Here is a 7,949-nt window from a genome sequence, read left to right as displayed (position 1 = left end):
GTCATAGCCGCTCGAATCGGTGCTAATACACCATTTAGTCTGGATTTGTAGCACAATCCGTGCTAATGCTCTTTGCAGCTCCAAACAAAAGCCCTATTTTCTACTCAACCACCCGCGTAGCCCACTTCTCTCTCCCTTTTCTCTCTACTCTCTTTCTTCCCCCCCCCCCCCCCCCGTCTCGATGCACCATCTCTCCTCACGGTGCTGCAGATAACGCCACCCCTCTCAGTGTGCCGCCCCGTCCTCACGCAGGCAATCTCCCTACCGCCATGATGCCATGGAGTAGATCGCCATGGTATCAGATCTAGCTCGACCTATCGCAGGGCTGCATGTAGGACCATGGCTTCATGCAATGTAACCATGTCGCCGTGGGGTAGGGCCTTTGTGCCAAAGGGGCTCGTTTATAAAAAAAATTCAAACCCGCTTCATTTTGTGTTGAAGTTTCAGAAAGCGTCGGAAATTTGTCCATTTTCACGCACTGCATGGACATGGGACGGACAACAGGCATATGGTTGTTCGCGACGACACTTCTCACACAAAAAATAATATCTGTTGAAATTTGTCTCCTTGCTGGAGATACCCAATTTCTGGATCTGGTCCATATCTTCTGGTTTCAAATTTCAAAGAGTACGTAGTAAGTGCCGCCGATCGAGTTAGAGCAAGTTTAATAGTATAGCCAGCTGCTGGCTATAAGCCATGTGCCATGTCATTTGTAGCTAACATAAAACCAACATGTATAATAGTGAGCTATAATCATGTACTACTTTATCAATGGATGGCCCACATTCACTCTCACAAAGTGCCTAGGAGCACGTGCTAGAGCTGGCTCTTGCATGAGAGCCCACTCCTTTTCTCTCTCCTCCTCTATCTCCTCCAACTAAGCATTAATATATTATTTTAACCCTTATAGCCAGCTGATTAGGACTTATTATACTTGCTCTTACATCGATCAAACTTTATAGACTGGCGGCCCATGAATAAGTTGCAGAGGAATTGAAGTCCTGGTCATACGTGTACGAACTGTTCATTGATTGCTACCTCAACCATGTCAAGAAGATGGACCATATCTATATCTGTGGGAGTATGTATTAATTGGTGCCTTCTCCATGCTGACCATCGCAAGTTGAGAAATGGAGAGGCCACTCAACTTGTGTATTCTTCTCTTCCTGTTCTTTCTCCAGTTCCGAACGGACGAGTCAGCCTCTCAGCCTATAGATCATGCTCGTGCATGTACCGAGTTTTTTTTAATTCTTTGTCACTAATCATTGCATTAAATAGGGATTGTAGAAAATAGTACACAGAGCCCTAAAATTCGTTGTTATATTTCCATGAGACTAGCCACAATGGTAGTATCATAAATAAGTAGTATCATGCATGCCATGTTGGCAAAAATCTGATGTGGCACACCAATTAATGAGATGAGAGATGAGAGTGGTATCATAGCACGTAAAACTAGAAAATTTAATGGCAAACACATCATGTACACACATTTGCATTGAGATTCTACAAAATATTAAATATGATAATACTATGATACTACTATCTTATAATACTATGCATTGTGGGGTTTGTATCATAAACTATTATCATATGCATGATATTAGTATATGATACTTCCCATTGTGACTAGTGTGACCCATGTGGTATATAGAGATACAAGGGGTGGTAGACTTGGAGTAAGGAGATATAGATCATATAGTCTATCTCTAAATTCTAGGAGTACATGTATTACCTATTGTACCTCTGATACCATGTAGAAAATATAGATCCTTAAAAGGACATGGTGTATTTTAAATCCAATTCGAAATGTTATAAAATTATGAAAACAATCGAGGGTGTACATTCGAACCTGTTATGTTCGCTCACAAAATTTGCCGAAGAAAAGACATTTTATGTGTTCTATGTAAAAATACAAAAAAAAATGTTTCATGAAAACCTATTTTGAAGCAGAAAATTTGTCGTTTTTACACAAGCCACAAAAATGTTGTTTCTTAAAAAAAATTGTGTGCGAACATAGAATGTGTAGATGTACCGCGAGATATTTTTTCGGAATTTCTGAACATTTTTAAATATATTTTTTATGCAATGGGTGCATCTACACCTATGAGCCAAAGTGAATATTGGGCCTTAAAATTCTGTGTTAATTGTGATGGCCCTCATGGGGTACATATAGAGATACAAGACTTTGACAAGGAGATCCGTTATCGTCACTCCTCTCCATGCTCGCCATTTACCCGCTTACTATGATTATTGATGATGAAACTAGGCATGGCTTGCTACAAAATGGGGGCGACGAAGATCCATCCTAAGAACATCTCTTTATGCGGATAATGCGGAGATTTTTGTGGCTCCCATCAAAGAGGGCATCCAAAACTTGGCAAAAAATCTTGAATGTTTTGGAGATGTCACCGGGCTTTGCACAAACTTCCAAAAAACCTCAAGTGTTTCCATTAGGTGCGGGAACATCAACGGTCAACCTTGATGACATTCTTGAAGGTATCCCGCCGATTAGAACCTCCTTCTCTACGAAATACCTTGGGCTAACTCTTTCGGTCTGGCAACTTAAAAGGGTCGATTTTCAACACCTTGAAGATAAGTGTGTCGGGAAGCTCCCAACTTGGAATGGAAAATATGTTATCATGGTCGGTCGCACCGCACTTGGTAAGTCGGTTATCACTTCCCAAGGCACATATTACTCGATGCCACTTGTTTTCACTCCAGGTACCTTTAGGTTCATCAATAAAATTGAGAGGGATTTCCTTTGGTCAGCCAAGGAGGCCACGATCGGCACGAAATTCAAAGTCAATTGGAAAAGGGTTTGCTGCCCTATAAATCTTAAGAGAATTAGGCGTGATGAACTTGGACAAGTTTGCGTCGGCACATCACCTTCGTTGGTCTTGGCTTGAATGGAAAGATCCAACAAAAATTGGGTGGGCTCCAACAACCCGTGTTCCGAGGAGAACATGAACATTTTCTAAGCTGCCACCTCCATCACGATTGGAGATGGGGAAAATACACCTTTTTGGGAGGCTTCGTGGCTCGGGGAGGAAGAAAAAAGATATTGCGCCTCTCAGTTTTGCTATATCACAGAGAAAATCTTGGAAAGTCAATCAATCCATGGAAGAAAACGCTTGGGTTGAAAAAGTGAGTTCGGAAGCTAATTTCTCTATGGACCTCCTCGCCCAATTTGTGGACCTATGGGTTAGCCATCAAAATGTTCACCCTGATGCCAATATAGAAGATGCATTACTTGGAAGCCGACAAGCAATGGGCAATACTCCGCTAAGTCAGCCTATGAGGTGCAATTTTTGTGGTCCATCACATCCTTCATGCACAAGACAGTTTGGAAAGCTTGGGCCCCTCCTAAAGACTTTTCTTTGCATGGCTCCTCATGCAAAATAGAATATGAACGCCAAATTTTTTACAAAAAAAAGGAGGTCAAATTGTGGTCTGTGTCCTTTGCGCAAGCAAGTCATGGAGTTGGTTTGCCACGTCTTCATCAATTGCCCTTCATAATCCGTCTTTGGCATGGCATCAAAGCTTGGTTGGATGATGTTCACCCAAATCAATGGTCGTGGCTCACGGTCCAGCAATGGTGGAGCACGATGATAGATGGATTCATCCCTAACTGCAAGGCCATGGCCCCCTCTCTTTGCTCATAACGTTGGAAGTTTGGAACGAACGCACGGGTGTTCCACAACACGTCTGTGCCACCTCCTTGTAATATTAGAGAATATCAAAAAGGAAGCCCAACTGTGGGTTATCACGTGCTTTAGGTGAAACTAGTAGAATGCCCGTGCTTCGCCACGGTCCTTTAATGTAATGTCAAATGCATAAGCGTGTAAATAATGCATGCAAATATTAAAGTATATACAATAAATATATAATACTTAAAATATTTAAAGATCCACTTCGCACAATTCATTTTGTAGAAGAGAAATGACTGAATACACTATTTATTAAAACCATGGTCCGTTGACGCGTTTAAGGTATTCTCACACGATCTCAGGAATGTTGTCTTCAACTTCATTAGCCAGATACTTGAGTATGTGTATCAAAAACTTTTTCCTTAGCTCGTAACCATCCTGGACAATTAGTCTATCATGTTAACATGAAGTTTTCTTCCCACCAAAAATATAAGATTGTAAACATAGAGTACTCACGCTGCAAACTGGATGAACAAATCTTTTACCATCCCATGAAAGCATAAAACTAAATACTAAGTATCCAGACAATTTTCTGCAAATAAATGGAACATACCATTATCTTTGGTCATTAGAATGATGATAAAATAAGCTGCTTGTAAAGATAACCTGAGAAAAATCACCTGTCGGGGCTTGTTGGTATTGGGATATTGTGAGGATATTTACGTGGCCAGAAATAAATATCGGAATTCCAGCTTGGTTGCGCTATCTCAAGAGCGTCATTTAGATAGAATGAACACCTTTGTAATTTTAGTTGGTACCTCTCTTCTGATAGAGGTTCAGAACATGGGTCTAAAATACATACACGACACTCATGTTTGTCGATGGTGAACAAGATGAAGTTGCCAAGAAATTCGTGTGGCAAAAAAATCTGCAAGTGGTGAGCATTAAAACACATAAATCATGTTAATAATGGAAAAGAGACCTAACTTACCATGTTGCATGATGATATATTATGGTCTATCCCAGGCCAGCTATGTAAAAATGTTGCCAACTCCTTAATATCTGGCTTGACACGCCAAAGTGGATGTTTTCTACCATCGAGTATCGCCGAGTGAGATGAAAAAAAAGGTTTAGAACCATAACAGTGACAATAAATATGTGATTATAATAACTTACACAAAATCTTAAGTCCATGTTATGCACGGGAGGCTCTATCAAAAATTGTATCTCATCACATACCACTATGCACACAGCCATGTTAAAACAATCCTTGTCCATTGGCTTGTCCATCCTGAGTATGTCCTGAATTTGCTTTAGAGTTAATCCTAGTGGATAAGGTGTGGAGCTTCGCACCCATTCTTTTCTGCAAAATAATTGATAAGAAAAATGATATGATAATAATATGTACCGACGCTTGATCATTATCTTATGAGGCTTACTTCAAACAGGTTTCATCGTCAATGGACATGATGTATTTGCATATCTCGTCAACAAACTCATGTGGTTTGGTGGACAAGGTGCAAATAGGAAGCTGGATATTTTCTTTGGCTACATCTCCTTGGTGTTCTTTACCTAGACTTGGCGATTCCGTAATATCAGAATCGGATCCATATATTTTCTTGATCTTTAGATTGATTATATATCGAATTGCCTCTTATTTTGTTTAGTTCCGAATCATGCAATATGACAATTAATTTTCTTCGGAATGCTTTCATATCCTCCTACAAAGTAGTAAGAAACATTGATATTGTAAATTAATAATTTAAGATGCAAGATACTACTAACGGTCTCTAAACAAAAATAATACTTGAATGATGCAGTCAGAAAGCATATCGCCTGTCCAATATTCCATAAAATTTAACATGAACAACCCGCACGATGCGCTACAAAATTAGCAAATGTTATAGTAGAATTCTATCTAGACAAATCAACATAAAAAAATATTAAAACAATCATTAAGCTAGAAAGATTTTCGGTATACTTCATGCTACTGGTACCAATGGAGGATGCTAAAATATCATTCGACCTACCCAATCCTCCAGACTGGCAAACCGCGCATTTTTTGTAAACAATTTAGAGTTTTCAGACCTACTTGATCAGAGGATTAATAACTTTTTTTTTGCATAGGTTCATGGTAGCTCAACTGCTTAGTCAATTTTATTTTCTGTCTCTACATGTCACTGAACTACCGTGCACCACACGACCTAGAAAAACAAGAAATTACGTTAGTACCCATATAGAAGAGACATAGAGCTGATACACCAAAAAAAGAAGTGGCTGAGCTTCTCCACGCCCGTTACTCAATGGTAAGGTCTAATTTAACTACTATCCAAACACACCTTTAAATACATTAATTTTGTATCACCGTAATTTTCACATTCGAAAGTTCAAGAGATTCAACATACCCATCAGTCTGCGGTGGTTTTCGGATATGCTCTACTATTGGCCATGTCGTGACATCGAGATCGTGCCACTTTTCACCTTTGTCAAATCCCCTTCTTTGGAATGCAGTCTTTAAGTGCTTCTCAAGTCCTCGGGGCTGTTATACGAGGAAAAAAGATATTAGACACGGGGAAAAAGTAAAATGTCAAGAGGAGATCATAATCAAATAACTTACCATAAACGAGGTCAGTTATACCCATTCCAGGACCAAGTGAGTCTAATACTGGTATCAAGCGTTTCTTCGCATTGATGACCGCTAAATACCAGTGGGTCTTACTGATATTTATCGGTAGGAAGATCTAAAATAAAATATTACATAAGTAGGTATACACATGTTAAAAATATAATAAATGAGATGCATAGGTAGGGATTTATTTCTGACCATGTCATGCTTTAGATAAATATATGCCTGCTCTATGATATGGCGATATATTTTTACGTCTTTCTTCAGCATATTGGAGACATATGTTTTATCCATATATACCTTATCGCCAGCTCTGTTAAGCAGATGATCACATGAACGCATGCAATATATGTAGGCATTTATCACCTACAATTGAACACATAAAATACATTTAAATTAAAAATAGACACAAATTGTGTAAATAGTGATTTCTTGTTGACTTACATCATCGGGCAGAAATCCATCATCACATGTAAGACACTTTAAATGGTCATTAGATAGCTATGCATCACCGATCTCCACAAAGTTGGTATTTTTAGGCGCAGACATTATTGATTCAATGACGACAAAATCTTCCGCGGTGCAGACATAGTTTGGCAAGATATATAAGTGTGCCACATTAATTACATAAAAAGTAATATATCAAAAAGGAAAGGGCGGAACTAAGTACCTTTTGGGATAACGTTTGTGTTTTCTTTTTTTGGTTTATTATGACATGACTCCTTTGGATTTGAAAGAGTCGGTGAGTCTAGGGTCCCTTCCATCAAGGTAGCCTCGAGGCCTTTGGTGATGGCTTCTTTAACATCAACATCCATTTTTATATCGTCCATGACCTGCAAAAACGAAATTAATTATAAAGATCCTATTAGTCCTGTATTTCAGAGTCAATTGTTGATTTCTGAGATTTTTTTTGGAGCGGTCTTTTGCTTGGTTTCTTTACTCTTTGCTTTTAGTGGGAGTGAAAAGATGGAGAATAAAGGGAAACAAAGCAACGGAGTAGCCGAGTAGAAGTTGCCTCCATCCACGCTGAGCTCTCTTTCTCATTTGAAATCATTTTTCTTCTTCAGTTCATTTTTCTTATTTCTTCATATTCTTCATTATAATTTTCTTAGTAGGTAATCTCAGTTCATTTTGCTTATAATTTTCTTAGTCAGTAATCTCATATATATTTTTAGTGGGAGAAGAAAGGGAAACCGAACGAAAGAGTGGTAGAGGAGCAATTTGCTTTCATCGACAAGGAGGTTTTTATCTAATTAAAATCATTGTTGGCTTTCTCATTTCTTCATCGTTAAAATCATTTGTTGATTTTCTCATTTGTTATGCTCAATTTGGTTAGCTTATCAATCTCTCAATTTGGAGATGATGTATAGCGAGTAATAGGCTAGAAATTTTCTAATCGACTTCCGCATATTGGGTTTCACATACCTGAACTACTGAAGCCACTTTTATTGCTAATGATGATAATGTCATCGCATGCGGCTTACCAGGTTGATTTATCATTAATGGTGTGCGAGTCCTCTCACATAATGGGATGATTTGCTTATGTGATGGCTATATGAGCATGACTTTTTGCGTGGCAATTTCACCAGTTTTAGCTTCTTTTACATCACCATGTGCTGCATTTTTGCTCATTCGTGGTATACATGTAGGAACTATTCAGTGGTTAATCATGTTTC

General features: G+C 38.8%; 1 long non-coding RNA gene across 1 annotated transcript; it reads right to left on the bottom strand.

Moving 5' to 3' along the window:
- Nucleotides 1–3,994: 3,994 nt before the first annotated feature.
- Nucleotides 3,995–6,123, bottom strand: LOC127330674 (uncharacterized). Its single transcript, XR_007869385.2, has 6 exons — nucleotides 5,087–6,123; nucleotides 4,824–5,010; nucleotides 4,639–4,738; nucleotides 4,328–4,575; nucleotides 4,164–4,239; nucleotides 3,995–4,085 (listed from the first exon to the last, which is right to left on the bottom strand). It is a non-coding gene; the product is annotated as an uncharacterized lncRNA (long non-coding RNA).
- Nucleotides 6,124–7,949: the final 1,826 nt, after the last annotated feature.

The sequence above is a fragment of the Lolium perenne genome, chromosome 2, assembly GCF_019359855.2.
Source record: "Lolium perenne isolate Kyuss_39 chromosome 2, Kyuss_2.0, whole genome shotgun sequence".
Lineage (NCBI taxonomy): Eukaryota > Viridiplantae > Streptophyta > Magnoliopsida > Poales > Poaceae > Lolium > Lolium perenne.
Note: the sequence above shows the minus strand (reverse complement) of the source record. Positions and strands in the feature narration are given on the sequence as shown.